At 29.7% G+C, this 21,723-nt stretch overlaps 1 protein-coding gene across 1 annotated transcript in view; it reads right to left on the bottom strand.

The window, feature by feature from the left end:
* Positions 1-21,263, bottom strand: part of Akh (Adipokinetic hormone) — a 44,364-nt gene extending 23,101 nt beyond the window's left edge. The window contains exon 1 of the mRNA XM_075365328.1: positions 21,104-21,263. The gene's annotated coding sequence lies outside the window, so the exon portion shown is untranslated. The remainder of the gene's footprint in view (positions 1-21,103) is intronic.
* Positions 21,264-21,723: the final 460 nt, after the last annotated feature.

Genomic DNA, 21,723 nt, shown 5'->3' on the forward strand with positions numbered 1-21,723 from the left:
AGCTTAACAATACTGATAAAAAATACCGTGAGCGATTAGGTAATATTACTTTTTTCTTCCATGGGTCCTATACTTCAATTATTACAATTATTAAAATTAGTAAAAAGAACTAGCCTCTAATTTCGTTATTATTTTCCTATTTAACAAATGTTTTCTTTAATATGAAGATTCATTAGCTATCGTTATTTAAGAATTATTTATATATATATATATATATATATATATTATAATTAATCTAAGTTCAACAGTGCATTCGCTAGCTTGAATTATTAGTCATTTCAGTTTTCTTTATTTTGTTTATAATTCTAATATTTAAAACAATTTTCTTAATATTCCATTATTTCTTTTTATTATACTATCATGAATTTTTTAGATTTATTTTAACCATCTCAGGTTTTTTTTAATTTTAACGTTCTATTATTTAAAATTACCAAAGTAAAATTATTTGTAGGCGTATGCTCCATCACTGTTCTACTAAATGCGACTTTATAAAAAACTATTATGATAACAGTAGGTGTGAAGTGAATTTACAGCAGAATGGGATGCCGCTCACGCTGGCGGTTACCTGATTAAACCGGTTTATTTATACTTTTCATAAAAAATGTATAAATACTATTTTCGGAAAACATTCGAAATTCCATTCAATTATTTATATTATGGACATTTATGTGTGTAATCATATAATAAAAAAATTATTTTAAGTTATACAGATTTTTAATTGAATTTTTAATATGTACTTATAATATTGACACAAAAATTGATTTTTTATTTAAAAGTGATTGGTATGGGTTATACATCTAGGCATTTCCTGGAAGATGTATTTTGATCGTAAACATTTTTTAAATGTAAAGATATATGTGTTTTTTTGTTGTTATTAATCAACTAATAAGAGATTTTAATTGAAAATACATTTTCGTTGTATTTTAAACAACGTGATTTCTATAAAAATACTATTTTCTCTCATAAATATTACTTGCTCTCATTTTCGTTGATCCGGTGATTATATAACCGGTAAAATACGGAAATATGATGCTGAATGTGATGGTAAAAGTGTCAGAATTGGTATTATATTCAATGAGAAGTTACTCCCAAAATCGAATAATTTTGATTAGGACTGCCCAAGTAGGAGTGTAATGTTTTTAGGGTGTGTGTATATACGTATGTTTGCTCCACTGAATCAGCTCAACGGCCAAACCGATTTAGATGTCTGATCACGCGTTGGAATCCTTACGTTTCCGGGAGTGTCATAGGCTACACAAATATGTATATACTAGCTCTACCCGCCACGCTTCGCTGTGGCACATTGTGGTTGCATGGATGAGAAATGAGAAACAAAACAAAGCATACGTTTCATAGAAGTTTAATTTTGCAATACTTGTAGATATACAGTATTTTTTGCTTTTCCAATATCTGTATAGATATAAAGGCTATCTGGTTTGCCGACTCGGGAACACGCAACATACAGTTGTCCATGTGAGAAGCAATCCGCATCTAAATCTAAACCACACAGTTCTAAAGATTGACCTTGAGCTTTATTGATTGTGATTGCAAATGCCAATCGAATTGGGATTTGCGATCTTTTAAATTAAAATGGTGTATCGGTCGGGATTATGGATATTCGAGGAATGAGGACATCTTCACCTTTGAAAGGCCCCGTTAAAAGCGTTGCTTCCACTGCGTTATTCATCAATCTCTTAACTGCAAGTCGCGTGCCGTTGCAGAGTTTTGGCTGATTAATATTCCGCAACAGGATAATTGTAATTTTTTGATCGAACCGTTGCTAGAATCACTCTAATGAGGAATGTTTTCCCAGATCCTCCTGAAGCATCCAAGAAGAAGGTCCCCCCAACTCCGTCATTTATTTGCATTATGCGATCATAAATGCCTTTCTGTTCACGCGTTAATTTGGGAATGTTTGATTGGACATATGACTGAAGATCACCAATGTTGTAACTCAGTTCACGGCGTAAATCCACATCAAATGAAGCAATCACAGATCGGGTGGGTGCTGGCATTCCCAATTGACTAAGAACTTTATTTGCAATAGCTAAGCACTTGATAAATATCTTCAATATTTATCAATGCTTCGTTGTAAATGCCTTCTGTAAATTCCATGGTCATATTGGTATTTTCTAGGCGTACTCTATGCAAAATATCCTCAGCCATATGCGATCGATATCTTTCCCATAACTCTGTGGGAGATGAAGGGAAGCAAGCGGTCAATATAATTGCAAATAATGCGCGAATTTGGTTTGGATGTGCAGTGTTGCACGCGTCATTAATACATATATCCCACTGTTGGTCGTTTTCTAATAAATTCAGAGCTTGGTGAAAGGCGCAGCTCAATCACGACACGATCACACAAAAGTACCTCGATTAAAGTGAATATTTAATTCAGATTATATAATAATCTGAATCAGATGCAAGTGGATACGTTTTTTTTTTTGTTAATAAACAATGTAATTGGGAACAGGTATTGTTTCACATATGACTGCGGTTATCGTTAGCTAGTATGGCGAGTGTTCCCCTCGCTTCCGGCAGATGGCGCGGTCACTGGTACACAACTGACCGTTAAAAAATATGTTTTCTCGCGGTCGCGGGTATGTGACTGATGCGAAAACTAGATAAAAACAATCTTTGATGCGGGTTATAAATCGTGCTAAAATTTGAGCTCAATCGGAGCAGAACATTTTGAGTTTTTGAAGCGTTTACAAACGAACAACATTTTTATATATAAAGATTTGTGGGCTGCGAAAAAAAGCCCTTAAGTCGTGCGAAAAAACACATCATTTTAAATACTTACAAAAGCAGAGTAATGCTTACAAATTACAGAATAATCAAACGGCGTTGATTTCAGATGTTAATAAACTTCTAACGTAAGTAGAAGTTGTGCTGCTTCAGTGTACAACGTGATTCTAGAGTATGAATCTACTAATGAATTACGGTCTCCAAAGAAAACAAAACCCCGCAGGTCAATTGATAAAAAGGTGAGATTTTGATAAAAACGCGATTCGTAAAAAAATTACACGAATTTGAATTATTTAGAAATAGTTTAGCGGTGTATTATGTCCTTTGGAAGAGAATTCGGTTACTGTCTTCGACAACGCTTCTTATCATTAAACGAAAAGAATCCAGCCGTGTTATAGAAAAACAATGATATCAAAATGTGGCTTAGTTCAAAAGGAATAATTTTTAAGAGGTTTAAGTTAATGTTCAATCATTGCAAAGGGTTTCGCGTATTAAAAGTAATTATAGTCCGTATAAAATTGGTTTGATACACAACGCTATATTGGTAAGTCGTGTTTTTATTTGGCTCCTAACGAATATGTTTGCCGGTCTCCGTGGCGCGAGTGGTAACGTCTCGGACTTTAATCCGGTGGTTCCGAGTTGGAATCCCGGTCAGGCATGGCATTTTCATACGCTATAAATCATTCATATCATCATTTGAAGCAATGCATAACGGTGGTTTCGGAGGTTAGAAAAAAAAAACGAATACTTAGTTGTGTGGTTTAAGTGTTACTATCTGTGAATTTTGTTCTTTGCTTTTACATAGCAAAGAACGCTAAATGACCAAAAAACGATTGTTTGGTCATATATATGTAAAAAAATAACCTAACAAAGAATTTTTTGGTCATTATGTAGGGATATTATTTTCTGTGTATTTGGTTATTTCGACTTTTTTTGTTTGCATAGTCTTAAGTCTATCTGGGCTAAAAGAAAGTTAGGTGTTTTAATTTATTTACTGTAAGTCATCCTTCTTGGTGGCTTTTCTTTTTGTTTTGGTGTTTTTTTAAAAAATAAAATACAGATGTTATAGGTGTTAAATATAATTCAAAGAAAGTTGTTACTTAATCAGTTGTGATTTTGTTTACATTGGCAACGGCCATACGGGCTCTTTGTGATTGGTCGTTGTGTTTGACAGCGACCATCTTGCATTGATCTGATTGGTTTTCCTTTGTTTACATTTCCATCTGATTTATTAGCCTTTTATTTATTAAAAAACTGTACAAATTAAAAATAGATAGATAGATTTATTAAAAATAGATGAAAACAATCTTTGATGCGGGTTATATATCGTGCTAAAATTTTTTTTATCGTGTTTTTTTTTTTAATAATATACAGATGTTTTAGCTGTTAAATATAATTCAAAGAAATTTGGTCGTTGTGCTTGACAGCGGCCATCTTGCATTGATCTGATTGGTTTTCCTTTGTTTACTTTTCCAAATTAAAAATAGATAGATAGATTTATTAAAAATAGATGAAAACAATCTTTGATGCGGGTTATATATCGTTCTAAAATTTGAGCTCAATCGGTGCAGAGCATTTTGAGTTTTTGAAGCCGTACACAAACGAACTTAACATTTTTATATATATAGGTGTAATAGAGATGATTTGCCAGTTGAAGCACAAACTTTATTGAATTTAATTAATGAACTGTGAACCTCTATCACTGTCTTAGCTGGGTTTGTAGTGAACGATTCAAATCAATCAAATAAATAAAATTTCTAAAATGGTATAGAACTAAATTTACGTTAAATAAAATAAAAATATTATTAAATAAATCAAAAAAATTTTATTTGATAAAAATCTCTGTTTAATAATAATAATAGGCTTCCCGTGGGGACTGTATGTGAGGCTAGAGTGGTGAGGCGATGCGAGTACCTTGTGCGAGGTTTGACCAATCATCACCATCAACTGGTAACAAATGGCGTGCCTCTGGAGTACTGTTTTGGGAGGTACAATGGCGTGCTCTTATAATATCTGTGCAAACAATCGTCCGATTTTCAAGATTCGAACGGGGCATTTGTTAGTAGATTGAAGGTTAACTTTTGCATTTATTAGGTATCCTCTCTATCTAACAGATCACTGTTACTGTAAATCAGCTGATTTCGAAGTCAAGATTTCTAAGGTTCAAATCCTAGTAAAGGCAGTTAGTTACTTTTATAGGACTTGAATACTAGATTGTGGATACCGGAGTTGTTTGGTGGTTGGGTTTCATTTAACCACACATCTCAGGAATGGTCGACCAGAGAATGAAGACTGCACTTCATTTACATCCATACATATTATCCTCATTCATCCTCTGAAGTAATACCTTCCGATAGTTTCGGAGGCTAAACAGAAAAAAGAGAGATCACGGTTATTCGAAAATTTTGTTATATCTTCGCAACCAATCTTCCGATTTTCAAACTTTGCTAGTATAATACAAAATCGCGATGGAACAAAACCAAATTCGTGAGACAGTTGGAGAGTTTAGTCATTAGTTGTTTCGATCCCAGAAAATTGTTTTATAATCTCACGATAAAAGTTTCTCGAGGAACTCAACCGCTTGAGAATTCGGAGTACCAAGTTTAGATTGGTACTCGCCAATTAAATAAATAAATTGAAATGTTTATTTTCCTCGTTTGGCTCAGTACGTTAAATAGATGTTATTCATAAGTTTTCGAATCGTGAATTTTTCTCGATGATTACTAAAAGGTATTAAAAAATAAAAACAATTATAAAAAAAATAAAAAATACGTCTGCCAAAAATTAATAAATTGAACTGAAAAAACGACAATAAATTGAACTGAAATAAAAGAAAACAAGGATGGAAATAAAGGATTAAACGTCATTATGTAATATTTAATTAAATAAAATAATGGGTGGCCAATCAACTATCAGACAGTTTGAATTCATGTTGAAAAAATAGCAGGCATTTAAAATTGTCCAGTGATTAAGTTCTTACCAACGGATTTGAATATTAGATCGTGGATACCGGTGTTCTTTGGTGGTTGGGTTTCAATTAAGCACACATCTCAGGAATGGTCGAACTGAGAATGAACAAGACTACACTTCATTTACACTCATACATATCATCCTCATTCATCCTCTGAAGAATTATCTAAACGATAGTTACCGGAGGCTAAACAGGAAAAAGAAAGGTCTTACATCGATGCCGGCCTCCGTGGCGCGAATGGTAGCGTCTCGGCCTTTCACTCGGAGGTCCTGGGTTCGAATCCCGGTCAGGCATGGCATTTTTCACACACGCTACAAAGCATCCATCTCATCCTCTGCGGAAAAAATCCTTAACTGCCGACTCGGAGTTTAAACAAGAAAAAAAAAATTCGTTGAAGGACAAAATTTTCTTATCGAAAATGGTGAAAATTTAATCATTAGACAACCTTTAAATGCCTGCTATTTCTACAACAGGAAAATACATTTAAATAAATTAAAACTGTCTGAAAGTTTAATTGGTCACCCATTATTTTATTAAAGTAAATACTGCATAACGGTGTTAAGTCTTTTATTTCTATACTTTGCTTTGTTTTTTTTTTTTATTCGATATATTATCGTTTTTTTCGTTCAGTTCATTATTTTCTTTATTATTTTTTTTTTTTGTCTAAATGATACAAGTACTTTATTAAACATGTATCTCAATCGTGTGTTTATATTAATAGACTGTCACATTTGCTTTTGTTTATTTATTTATATAGAGATTTCATCAATGTTTATGTTTTATTCGATAATGAAAACAATATAATTTTAGTCAGTAATTTTAATATTATATTGTTTTTTAAAAAGTATTTTATTTGTTTTGTATTTTACTTGTTTGTACGGTTATATATTATACAAAAAACGGCTAGGTGAATAGAACAAAATTTTATTAAAGCTCATTTGTTAAGCGCACCTCGTTTCAACATCTAACGGGAGCCACTCACACTGTAAAGGGATTGATAGGTTGATGTAAAAATTAAGTAATTTTCTAGATTTTTACCGAAATTTTTAATAATATTCGACTATATTATATTCGATGAGGAAATTACACATACTTGTATTTCATTTCTTAAGAGTTAGTCGTGCAAAGCCTTTCATACCATTTTAACTTTTTAAAATTTACGAAAAGTTGATTTAACTCGGCCGTTTTCTAAAATTAATTACCTAGAATAGTTCTAAATTATTCAAAGTATAACTCTTTCATCCAAAAATTTAAGATTAGTTTAATAAGATTAAGTTACTATTATCGTTTCTTATTTATTATTATTTTTTTAATAAAATAAAAAAAATAAATTTAGGTTTATTAATACAGTTTAAAATAGTAAGTTATACTAAGTTTGAAGCTTAATAAATAAAAATAATAATAAAGACAAACAAAACCTTCGTTCCTTAATTCTAATTTTAAATAATTTAAATTTAATTAAACAAGAAAATATTATTAATTGGAAAAAATTCTTTGTTGAAAACGATGTTTTGAAAAATAAAAAATTTTTAAATACGCATGAGCAACTTTCTTCCGACTTCCGAGGCGGATCTCAGCATTTCATTCGGAATGTCCGGGAACAGAATCCCAGTCAGATTTAGAATTCTTCTACACGCTAAAAGATTTTAATACCATATTTCCATTTGCAAGCTGGTGAATTGATCATAAAAAAAAAGAGGTAGACTAAAAAATTAAAGAAAGAATTTTTAAATGATGTGGGAAGAATAATTTTCACAAAAAAAGTAATTATTTTAAGTAGATGATATAAAATTATTAAGTCGCATTAAAATTTTAAAAATAAAAATACGTATGCATTTTGCTCTAGAAAATATCAGATATCACATCATCATATTGCGGGATATTACTTTGAAAAAAGTAGCCCATTTAGACGTTGTGCCAAGTTGTAAGGTATGCAATAAATCATATTTTTTTCCTATGCATCTTTACAAATATAGTAGTACGTAAGAGATGTTTGTTTTACTTTTTATTTTGACATGTACATCATAAAAGAAAAATATGTTTCTTTCATTATACGTATAGCAAAATGCTTTTAAAATTATTCGATGCAATTCCCACAATTTTTTGTCTTATTTAGTACCACCATTACTCCTTGCTTATAAATTATATTTATAATTCACAAATAAAGTTTAATATTAGAATAAAAATAAAGAAATAAAACAATTTTTTGAATTAAACTACGGTTCTTCTTCTTCTTTGGTGTTCAACCCATCGCTTGGTTTGCAGCACTTCTCCAGTCGTTTATTTCCTTTTTTATTTCAATTTAAGTTTTGCACTTATCATCTTCCGATATTTATTTTACATATTTGAACCGGCGTCTTCCTCAGTTCCCTTTATTCTTTCTTAAAATTATCTTCTAATCTTCCCTTTCTATTTTATTTTTACTCCAATTTAAAACATTATAATCTAATAACCCTCTAATTAATTAATTTATTCGTTATCTTATATAAACTGTGCTACATTTCTAACACGTTACACGGTTTTCCAACTAATTTTCTGCAGTTTTCTTCAGCATCTTTATCCAAATGAAGTTTGCCTCTTTTTTTCTCTATTCCTATCGTTCAGATTCATACCAGTAGATTGTTTACATCGAACACACGATTTTAATGTTATAAAAATACGGGATAATATCTTTTTACAGTCAGATACAACTACGTCAGTGAAGAAATAATTTATGAAAACTAATAAATAAGTATTTGTATTATATAAATATACATATATATTACACAGATTACGCCAGGGATTGATAGGTGCGCTATTCTACGATTAAAAAAAGAACTGTTCTTACATTTATGTAAAAGAATCAAAGAAAATCGGAGGAAGCCTTAATCCGTTCAGAAAAAAAATAAATAAATTTCGTTGCAGAAAGTTGTCAAGATTTTAAATTAGATTTATCAATATACCCTTAATAATTTTGCTCAATTGTGAAAAAAAATATTGTCGATTAAATGATCTGATATTTTTTTACACGACTGGCCAAAAAGGAATGTATGTGCCACCCCGTAACAGCTCAACGGCCGAACTGACTTACCCCGCGTTGGAATCCGTACTTTTCTGGAAGTGTCGTAGGCTATTTAAATATTTATATATGCGTATGTATATTTATAAAAATATATGTAGCAGTGAAGATTTGTCTATTGAAGCATAAACTTTAATGAATTGAATTAATGAACTGTGAACTATGACCCTCTGTTACTATATGTATATTTATAAAAATATATGTAGCAGTGAAGATTTGTCGATTGAAGCATAAACTTTAATGAATTGAATTAATGAACTGTGAACTATGAGCCTCTGTTACTGTATTAGCTGTTTTTGAATTGAATGATTCAAATCAATCGAATGAATAATATTACAAAAATAATAGAATTAAATTACCTTAAATAAAATAAAATAGTATTAAATAAATCTAAAAAATGTCTGTTTAATAATAATGGGTTTCCCACGGGGACTGCGTGTGAGGCTAGAATGGTGAGGTGATGCGAGCACCTCGTGCGAGGTTAGACCGATCATCACCATCAACTGGTAACAAACGGGGTACCCCTGGGGCGCTGTTTTAGAAGGTGCAGTGGGGTGCTCTTATAATACCTCTGCAAACAATCGTCCGATGATAAAATTCCAACGGGGTATTTACTAGTTAATACAAAATCAGGATGGAACAAAACTGGAACTAAAGAGCAATGGTTATCAGCAATGTTCTTTTTCGGCAGTCATGTTTTTCAATATTTAATATTTATCTCTTATTGCTTTTATTGTAGTTTTAACAATTGTTAAGTAGGTATATTGTTATTTACTCTTATTCTTTTAGTTTGATTTCTTATGTATTAAAATATATGTGGTATATGCACGATAACAAAATGATAAATAATACAAACATACTTTTTCGATTGATTGAAGTGAATACAAATAATTTTGATTTTATTTCAAATCACTACGCAACGTACTTCAACGTACACTACGCAGGAATGTATTCTATTTTTGTTTGAATTTGTTTCAGAATTTTTGTTTTGCTATTAGCGATAAATATATTTTTTATTTTTAAATGATTCTTTCTGGGCCATTGAAAATGACTAATAAATTGGCGTGAGTTCTGGATCATCAAGTTGGAAAACCGGAGGAGAATCCATGAATTCGAAATGTGAATAGAAGAATGCTCCCCGTCGCGTGAACGAAAAAGAGGACAAACAACTCAATTATAAACGAGCTGGGTACATAGAGAAGATTGTCCGCAATATATTTCCAGCGCATCCACCGCTTTTTCGGCCATATAATCCGTAGGCTCGGCGAACATTTTGATAAGCTAGTCATACAGTAAAAAACTGAGGGTAGTGTTCACTGCGGAATACTGGCGAAAAGATGGCTGGACCAAGTTGAATAGGTGACTGGAGAAACGTTAGGCACATTGATTCAAATGGCAGAGGACCGTGAGCTATGGTTGAAAATTGTCGGCGGGTTATGAATCGGGTCACCAACTCTCAGATATGAGAGGAAAGATCACTGATTTTGACGATGACTGGGCCATTATATAAAACATCAAACTTCTATTTTTAATTTATTACCAAAAAAAATTAAGAAATTCACACATTTTATTTATTTTTTGAGTGATGCGTTTTTGTGGCCATATATAGCTGCAATGATTTTCATGAAACGATTCCATTCATCAGACAAATGAAAGTAATAGATGGGACAAATTAACTTTTTTTTGTTAATCAGAAAAACCAGATTTAATCATTATTTAAAACTTTATCAATCGGAATACAAAAAAAAAAATTAAAAAGCGGTTCAATAAATGAAATGTAATAAAAAAAAACAAGAATTCTTAATTCTGTACCCTACCTCTTATCGACTAATTATTTTTCCCATGCGATGGCAGAACTGTCTATACTGTATAACAATATTTTCAGCTCTATTAGCGAAGTTCAAATTTTTTAGCCGAGTAAATACGAGTGGCGATTTATTTTGCTTGTAAGTGACAACAAAGGATTCGCATGAAATTTTATGTTAAAAATAGAATAAAGTTCAGTGGTGATGTTAAAGAAAGCTTTTGGTGAGGATGTTATGTCTACACATGGACTAATGAGCGATAACAAAGGGTTTCAAGAAGGCCGTGAAGTCATTGAAAATTACAAAAGTGTTGAACGTTCTTGCACATCAGCAATAGATGAAAATATCGACAAAATAATGTACATTATGAACAGTATTCGTCAAATCATATTTAGAGTAGTTGCTGAATATGTGGGACTCTCTTATAGATCGTGTAAACAACTTTTACTGAAATTTTAGGCATGAAACGAGAGGCAGTAGAATTTGTTCTAAAATAAGTAAATTATTTTTGATAACGAGAATTTTAATTTTTATCAAAAATAATTTACTTATTTATTACTTTTTTATTTTATATCACATCTCGTGTATGAATATATATATATATATGGTGAAATTATGGAGTTCCTAAATAAGTAGTATATATGAAAAATTAAATTCTCAAAAGATATACAGAGTAGCACGGAAGTAGTTTTCAAAAATTGAAGGATGATTCAGTGCGTTACAGTAAACAAAAAGATCTACATGGACAAACGCCTTACCCTCGATTCATTTTCCGTCTGTCCGCCGTTCTGTATTTTTTTCAATGAAATGTATATTTTAGAAACAGATCAAAATATTTTAATAAAATACGTGTGTATTTACCCAACATCTATAAAATAAATGCGTTTGAAAACTTTATCATAAAGATTTTAAAAACAGCTACTAAAATTTTCATAATTTGTTTTTCATCGTTAGTAGCTGTGTACAGATTAGTTTCATCCACTTATGCATGATTTGTGAACAAAATAAGGTATTATGTGTTAAAATCGCTTGAAAAACAGCCCAGCTACGATAAAACTTTTAAAACGGGTCCATAATACGCTTCCTTAACTGATTGATATAAAAATTATTAATAATAATTATAATAAAATAAAATTAATAATAATAATTATCTATTGTGATAATAAATATAAAATTCAGCATGATGGCGCCGGACCTCATACAGCGAACAGAAACGTGAAATGAATTGAAAGAAGAAATGATACGCTTTTCAACATTTTAAAACTGGAAATGGAGAACATCGATTGATAGGAATCTCTGAAATAACATCATCTTTAGGCATGTATCCAAGCAAACGGAGGCCATTTTGAGAATTTAATTTAAATAACTATAGCCGTATATAGGGCACTCCATACTTAAATTATTATTTGTATGTAAGCAGGTTATATCTAAAAACATAGTTAGATGAAACTACTATTTATGAAGCTATTAGTGATTGAAATATTTACATGCCCGAACTTTGTAATTTCTAAAGGTAAAGTTTTTAAACGTACTTATTTTATAGAAGATATTGTTGGGTAAATATACATTTAATTTCGTTGATTTATCTCAATTTAAAAAAAAAAATATATATATTAAAAAAAAAACACTCAAAATGACAGGCGGCGAAAGGGCTATGTCCACACAAATGTTCTGCCTATTTTGATGACCTGAATCAATCGTTAAAGCTTTGGAAACAACATCCTAGGTATCCTGTAATAATTAAAACAATAAAAATTAAAATAAATTAGAATATGTATGAAAATTGATATTAGTTGTTAAAATGAATTTAACTTGATTCGCTGGGAACTTTTTGAGAAATATTTTGTAACTTACTAAAAATGAATAATAAAATTAATTTATTTACTCTTTAGGGAGATTTTTTTTTAACATCATTTAGTAAAGACTGATTGTTATGAGATGTTTCGAAGTAGATTTTGTTTTTTATTAGTTTTTCTTTTTTTTTTAATTTTATTTAACCTAAATTTGCTCCTACACTGTTTGTTAATCGCATTTTCAATTATTACATTCCTAATGCTTGTAATCACTTATTTGTTATACATTTCATCCTACAAACTAATGCTTTACAAACATTTATCCTAATGTTTAAAATAATTTGTTTTAATTTTATTTCTAGATTTACTTGCAAATAATTAAGCTGTATATGCGAGGATATTAATTTTTTGAAAGGTTCCATTTTTTTTCTTAACGAGAAAATTGTAGGATTTTGTTTAACAAAAAGAGAATTTCAAATCCTTAGTTTAAAATTTTGTAAAGATTTTTTGCCAGTAATATTAATTTTTAAGAATTTCTTTATGAAGATCAATGAAGGAAATAATTAATTAATCAATCAAAATTACAAATATGTAAGAAAAGAATCACTTTTTTAGAGCTCATGTTTTTGTTGATTGTAGGAAATAGATGTATTTTATTTTATTATATATATATAATAAAATAAAATACATCAACTTTATATACATCAACTTTTTGTAAGCATTTTACTTACGTAAAACTTTGTTGAAGTTAAATTAAAAATTTTCCTAGCCTACTCATGTATAAGAAATTTTACACGAATAACGCTTAGATACTTCTGTTAACATCGCCGTAAAATTAAACTTAAATAGCTTAACTATAATTTAAATCTATTTCAAACCTCATTCTGAAAGAAAAGATAAATAAAATTAATTTGATATATTAAAGCATGAGTTGTAACTATAATATTACTTAGAATCATTTATTATATGTTAAATAGGTTTAAGTTTAGTAAGAAATAAAACGTAAATTTTCGTAATTTTTTCCTGTCGAGTTACTTTTAAAATGAAATATTATGAGTGCAAGTTTCAGCTTTAAACTTCTCATAAAACAACGTCTCTAATGATGTAATTAACGAACAGTTCCACTAGAGATTATATATATCTTTAAATTTGACGCAATTAGCAGTTATAGAACAAACAGCTTAATCTGACTTAGAAATAAAAAGTAAATAATCAATTGGTGCAGTTAAAAATTATTAAAAATCTACATTATATCTGTAACGCGATATGTTTATGATATATTTTATGCACGATTAATTAAATATTGATTACAAATTTTTTCTAATTTAAAAAAATTGTACGGGTCATTGTTTTCTATCTAGTCCCTTTACGTAATGCACAGATGCAATCGTAACATAATAGGGAAAGAAATGAGTGTAGCGTAACCCTGTTCACTGGTCTGAGCGTACTGCTACATATCAACATCCTAAACCGACCAAACTTACGAATGAGTTTTCTTTCTATTCGCCACAATAAGTGACTGAAAATTAAACATCATTATTCGCAGAAAAAGCAATTCTAACGATTTGTTTTTACCTCAAGTACTGTTTTAAATTTATCATAATAATAATATTTACAAAGACAAATAATGAAAAACCAAATATTTATTGTAATTTATTTTTATGATCGATATTTGACATAAACAGTCCGACAAATTTGACTTCACTATCTCTAATCAATCGAAGAAATTAGTAACATATAAATTACTACAGTGAAAAAATCTTGCATAATTACTCGTTCTTAAATAATATTAATTATTACTTCTTAAAACCCGTTTAAGGAAAAGAAATAATTTGAATTATTATTTCCACAAATTACGTAAATATTTTTTCCAAAAAGAAAAGTTCTAAATTTCCTCAGATTCTGGGTACGGACAACTACCCTTTTAACCACTGCCATTGATAAAAATAAACTTACCCGTGCCGAAAATGACAATAAGACCTTTTATTTTAAAAAAAGGGTTGAGGACAAAGTTTTAAGACAAAATCGAAGAATTAAGTAAAATTATGGCAGGAGTTACACGAGAAAAACAAAGACAAGAAACTTACAGATACAATGAAACTGAGAAATATCAGATTCCATCAGAAAAAGAAGAGCCAAATTCTTCGGCCGCTTTGTGAGAATGAATGATAGGCTCAGAAAACAGTTACAAAAAAAATAACGTAAATCAATGGACCTCAGCAGTTCATAAATACCTAAAAGAAATGAAAATATTTAAAGAAATAGTGCAATATATAAACAGAACAACGCTCAAAAACTAGTACAAGATTTCAAAGGTTTCAGAAAGAAGGAGAAAAAATAAACCAACAATATGTAGTCAGAAGAGAAAAGCAAAAAAAAAAAGAAAAAATGAAGAGCTATTATAAGAGCAGAAAAGAAAACACTCATAAAATAGAGAAACGAATACAATGTTGCTTCACTTGTTTCTTAGTCGGTTAGATTCAAAAAAGAAAAACAAGAAACATCATAAACTATGAAAAAAATATTCAGAAACTCATACTGAGTTTTAATGTATAAAACATAACTTGTCTAATAACACAGGAATAGAAAATGATCTTATTTATTAGTTAAGATTAAAGTGAATTGTGTTTTTTTATGATGAGCAAATTTATAATTGGTTGTATATATTGTTTTGAGATCAAGAAATCCGGGTTTTACTTGTCAAGCAGTTAATCACTTGGTTGGATTTTCCGTATACATATTGAATAGGAAACTACCTCGAACCAGATTCATAGTAAAAATGCTCTCACTTAACTACATAATTACTAAGAACGCAATAATTCTATAGAACCCGACCTCTTAACGAGCATCAGGTCGAAATCTGCACAACTTTGGGGAAGACAGGATCTTGAATAAGAGACAGCGGTTATGAAAAGCATAGTTTACCCTCAAAGAAACAGCAAAACGTGGTAAACAAACCATCCAAAGAAAGAAATAGCTTCTCTAGGTTGTAGATTTCCTTCCAGGAAAATCCGGATATCTATAGCCAGGATACAGGCTGAAAATTATTGAAAAAAGAATTTTCTTTGGTCAGATGTGTATAAGTACACTGTATTATAATATATACCTTTTCTTCCAGATAATAAAGTGTCATCCTTGAACATATTGCCTTAAAGAAGATTTAATTCCAAAACTGTATGGCATGAGGAACATGTTTGAACGATAATACTAATCAGCCAAATCGCAGGTTGGGAGTTAAAATTGTCATTGATATCAACTCTTTACAGGTTCGGTGATAAAAAGATGTGGTAGCGAATCAATTAAAAAACAATTCTCTATGTTGGTCCTATTACACAAAAAATATGAAATTCTTCCTAGATAAAAACTGGTAAATATTATAAACAAAAATTATTACACTGTCATTTTTGTACCGTCAGAATTTTTTGTTGAAATGAATCTTGCAACAGAAATCTATGCATTAAGTTGTTCTACTAAACGAGCTTCATAACTTCCTACTTTCAAGTTATCTAAAATATTTTTCAAAAAACGATCTTATTCGGATTAAGGTAATTGCATGCATCAGTTTGCTAAGAAACACAAATACAATGTAAAGAAAAGAAAGTACTGCAAGTAAAATATTTACGACTGTTAATTGTTTTAATTATAAAAAATTATACATTATCTAATCTTAAATATTTTTATCCTTCAAGAAACAATCAGGAATATAATTTTTCTTCTATATTCCCAAGTATTCCAAAATACATTACGATATTCAAATAATCCCCATCGTGATGTGACTAAATTTATATTTTACTACCGTAAAATATACTGCCAGATACTGGCAGTCAGACAAATCAAGAAGATACGTTCTCCTGACCACGCAGACACAAGCCTACAGTGTTACGAACTGCAGGCCATGTCGCTAGATATACCCAACAGTCCTTTTCAGAACTTGCCAACAAGAAATCTTGGACCTTCGGTCCGAATTTGCCACTTAAATATATATATATATATACTACCGTTAATTTGTATAAAAATTTTATTTAATCTGACATTATTTTGTTCTGTCTGAAATGAGTCTTACGCATCCATGTATGAAGTGCAACATCTTTACAAAAAGCATACATTTTTGCATGAAAGATTTTTATTTTTTTATTTAAGGATATTTCGAAATTAAAATTACTTATTTTTGTTGAAATCAGTATTCCGGTTTTTTAAAATTTAAAGGTAAATCGTTCGTTTATTTTCTTAAAATGTTAGTGTAGTGTTTTTAAACCTGATTATGATGAAAATATTTATTTAAAATACTATTAAGTTTTTCTAAAGAAAACAACGAACTAAACTTATATTTAACGGGCGTTTTTTACTTATGTCAAAGATTTTTTCAACCGTGACAGAAGCGTTTAAAAACGCTTTGATGAAAGTAAAGAACGCTTGTTAAATAAAAATTTGATTATATTCTCATTGATAAAACAGAAATATTTTAGTATAGTTTTTAATGTCTTTTATATTTCTCTTAAAATTATATTTATAATGGCGACGTAGACTGTCATCTGAATTTAATTTCTTTTCTTGTATTATTATTTTTTAGATGAGTTTATATGTTTACACCTTTTACACTTATGCTAACCGCATTAATCTTGACAAATTTTCTATTATAATCAAATCTTGAAATGTGAAAGTCCCTGACGTGATTGACTATTTTTTTTTTTTTTTTTTTTTTTAACAATTTGTATGTATTTATATAGACATATTCTTATTCAAAAATATATTTCTTAATTCTGCAACTTAGATCTGAATTATAAATAATGCACATTTCTTTAACAGATTTCAATACAGAGTGTATTACGAAGTTCTCCGAGGACTTAACCTATTCTAGTCGTGAAAAAAATGGAAAAAGTTCACATAAACATATGTTTTAATATGTTTTGTTTGTGAGTTATGGCTAGTGAAAGATTTCGCTCGAATTTCAGCTACCCCAGTGAAATGAAGTCGTACTGACATTTTTAGGACGCTAATTAAGGGAAATAATTAGTGATTTCTAATTTTTTTTAACCTCAAAAATTGAATAAAATAGGTCTCAGAATAATTTCTGCAGTAGATTTTGAGAAATCTGGGGTAAAAATCAATAAATTGGGGTAAAACCTGTTTTTTATGTTTGACCTACAATAACTTTGTTAATTGGGAAAGAAACATATAAAACTTTTAAACTTATAGAGAATTTAATTCTAAACAAAATGGTTTAAGGTAAGTTGAATAAACCAAAGAAAAGTTAGAAAAATTCAAATTTTATTTAGAAACAGTACATTACTACATTTGCCAGAAAAGTACTTATTTAAACATGAACTAAACTCTTTTGGTGATCTGAAAAATTGGTAAAACCAAAATCTACTGTTAAATTATTTAGATATCTTTTTATCAATCACAGAAATACAATAAATTATTTTAAAATTTATTATTTCAAAGTTGGTAATAAAATAACATCGATCAACAATGCGCACTACTGTATTAGCGTTTAAATCATTCTGTAAGGTACATTAAGTATATCGGGTACTGTGAACTGTGCTGTTGTTGGCAAAGGTTTTCTGTGAATTTTAGTTTGAACGTAGTCGGTTTTCGATTGAAGTAATGCCGTCCTTATTTACAACAGAGGAATACGCTGATATGTATTCATTTTGGATTTATGTAATGGTAATGCTACAGCACCTGCAGTAGATTAAGAAATACGTTTTCCAAATCGCCGGATTCCAGATCCCAAAACAATTAGTGCGACTTCGCAGTCTTCGGGATACAGGTTCATTACCGAGTATTCGTACCAGCTACGAATGATCTGTCCAACACGAAGCTATTAGTGATAAAATAATTATCGATAAAGTTCAACGCAGTTCAGACATCAGTACACGAAGTCTTTTTAAGCGTGACGGAATTTCGCATTCGATGGTTTTGGAGGAGACTTAAACAAAACAAGTGTTATCCTTATCATGAACAGCCAGTTCAACATCTAGACCCAGGAGACGGTCCGCTTCGCTTGGAGTTCTGTAACTGGTAAAATACAAATCGACAACATTACAAGTTTGTTTTTTTTACCGACGAGGCAAATTTCACTCGAGATGGGTCAACAACTTTAGCAGTGAGCATACACGGGCAGAAGTAAATTCTCATGGTACGGTGGAAGGCAATTTTCAACATCGATTCAACGTTAATGTACGGTGCAACCTTTTTCATAATCAGCTATTTAGACCGTTCATATTGTCTGGTCGCTTAAATGTTGAGATTTATTTGCACTTTCTTCAAGAAGAAAAAAGCCGCGGCTGCATTTAGATGTTCCTCTAGCGCTGAGACACATAGTATACTTCCAGCACGATGACGCGCCTTCCCAGTTCTCTTCTACGGTTTCCACTCACTTAAATCAACATTCCTCGGAGTAGTAGATCGTTTGTGGAGATCTAAAATCCTGACTACCAAGATCACCAGATCTAATATCTTTAGATTTTCACGTCTGAGGATGGATGAAAAATATTTTATTCAAATCAAAAATATATTCTGTGAGGAATTGTCCGCATTATGGTTGCGGCTGAGGACCTTATGGGCAGCTATGAAGAACTAAAAAGAAAAACAAAAGCAGTACAGAAGCTTGCCAAGAAATGTGTTGAAAATGGCGGGCTCATTTTTGAACATTTATTATAAAATGGTACGCATAATGCACTTTGGTCTAATGTACTGTTTCTAAATAACATTTGAATTTTTTTTAAATTTTCTTTGTTTTGTTCAACTTAACTTACACCATTTTGTTCGGAATTAAATTCTCTACAATTTTTATTTAAGCATTTTATGTGTTTATTTCCCATTTAACAAAGTTTGTAAGTCAAACATGAGAAACAAGGTTTTATACCCCAATTTATTGGTCTTTACTCCACATTTCTCAAAAACTAGTGCAGACACGGTTCTGGGACCTGTTTTATTAGATTTTTTAGATTAAGAACCATAAGAAATCACTCATTTTTCCCCTTAATTAATGTCCTAAAAGTTTCAGTACGACCTCATTTCACCGGGGTAGCTGAAATCCGAGCGAAATCTTTCACTAGCCGTAACTCACAAACGACGCAATTTAGGACGTACGTTTACATGAACATTTTCCATTATTTTCACAAGTCGATTAGGTTATGAAAGTCCCCGGAGAACTTCGGGATACACTCTGTAAACTTTGAAATATTTCTTGTTGAATTTAAATTTTGTATTGTTTACAATATATATCCTCAACTTTTATCAGTTTAGTTTGACATGATTGTCAGATTTTTAGGGTACGTTATGTTCTACTTTGAAAAACAACATTTTAAAAAAAATAATATTTTCCTGAATACCATTTTGGTATTAGGGTTATAGGTATACAAACCTTATTAGAAAAATAGAGGTCTAATCTTTTAAATTGTGTATTTTGCCACCTGCTATGCGAAGAAAAAAATACTTTTCTAAAAAGGCGTTATCCGGATGGGAAGAATTTTCAGATTTTTCTATAAAGATAAGTTGTTTTTTTTTCATTAAGTTTTTGTTCAAACAGCCGAAAATATTATTCATTAACATCTTTAAATTACCCTTACTTAGGACCCGGGATTAGTTTGTACTAATTTTATAATATATTAATAAACAAGTTAGATCGTTATGCTTATAATAAATTTCAAAATTATCAAGTTTTAAATTTTTCTGCTGTTTGTAATATTGGATAATTTTGCGTTGCCAGTTTCATTTATGAAAATTTTAAAAACTTATTAATGTTTTTACACTAAAAATTTTAAGCTAAACATAGATAATCGTTTAAAAAAGTAATTGTACCAATATTATTTTATTTTTATAAACTGGATAAAGATAATATTATATTTTAAAAACAGAAATTTTAATTTACTTTTTCATATTCTACCTTCCATTTTAAATCCTTTTTTTTATATCAAGAAAGTAATCAGTTGCATTAGAATTTTTCTTCGTTGAAATCATTACTTAAAAATATTATTCGTATATATTTAATTTTCTTTAAAGTTACTTTAATTTGTATAGATAGATATATAGTAAATATCAGACCAAATTATTACCAAATAACAAAGAAAATTTTACATTTTAACTTTTAATCAAAATTTAAAATAATGTTTAAATAATTCAATCTAGTAATATTTCCAAAAGTGCATTAAATATTTCCTTTATAATTATTATGATTTTTTTGTATTGTATCATTACGTTGAATTTCATTATAATTGTATTATTTATTTTATGTTGGGTTTTAAACCCAGATATAATTATTAATAAAATAATAATAATAATATTTAACAATAAACATAGAATAATAACAATAAACTATTTTTCTTTTACTCCACAAAAATTAAATTCGTTTTAAAGTATAAATTTGAGATGTTTTATTTTTAATTTTGACAGATATTTAGAAGTATATATATTAATATATATATATATATATATGTTTATATGTTATAACGGTTAAATTGTAGTAATTGTTATTTGTTGTATAAATTTGTAAGACTTGTTTTAATTATTTCATAATTATTGTGTAAAAAAAAAAACACTATGTTAAAATATAGAAAAATTATGTGTTTTATAAAATAGAATCATATTTTTTATACAAATGCTATTTATTTAACATAAGTTTTTATTTTTATGAAATTTTAATTTTATTCGTTAAATAACACTTTGATAAAAATAATAATAATAATATAATAACAGTGATAGTCTCTAAAAATATAAATACCTGGAATATTATGTTTTTCAAGAGGTCCTAACAGTAAGGTAGTAACTAGTGAACTGAATTTGATATCCCACTTGTTGCTTAATAAAAGCTTGAAGCAGCGCCGGCGTTTGAGTGGTTCGTGCTCGCCGCACGTTCTTATAGGGAGCTCCAACTCCATGAAGCCCGCCAACTTCGGGTCCGAAGTTTTTTCCCGCCTTAGAATAATTATTGACCGTAGAATAATTATTAAATAAATACGGACTAGTTAATCTTCTCCATCAATTGTCCTCTGAACTCTGATATTGTCGTCATTTGGAAGAAAAAACTAAATAAACAAATTTGTGTTTGACGTAGTCGATTGAAATAGAATAATGAAAGAGGTCTATTAATAAAATTTTATGAAGCCTGTTTATATTTTTCACCATTATTCAAATTACAAGAAAAAAATTGCAATCGGTAATAAAAAAAATATATCGATCTGAAATTAATATTATATTTTATATTTGGCTTTTACGTAATTTTTTCCAGTTTTTGCGGGCTATGTAGAAATATTTGGGGGAATTTTTACAGTCGGATATACTTCCTAATCTATTACCGGACGTTATGAGCATAACACCCAAGGGATGAACGGTCACATCATT

This window comes from Lycorma delicatula, chromosome 5 (assembly GCF_047948215.1).
Source record: "Lycorma delicatula isolate Av1 chromosome 5, ASM4794821v1, whole genome shotgun sequence".
In the NCBI taxonomy this organism is placed as follows: domain Eukaryota; kingdom Metazoa; phylum Arthropoda; class Insecta; order Hemiptera; family Fulgoridae; genus Lycorma; species Lycorma delicatula.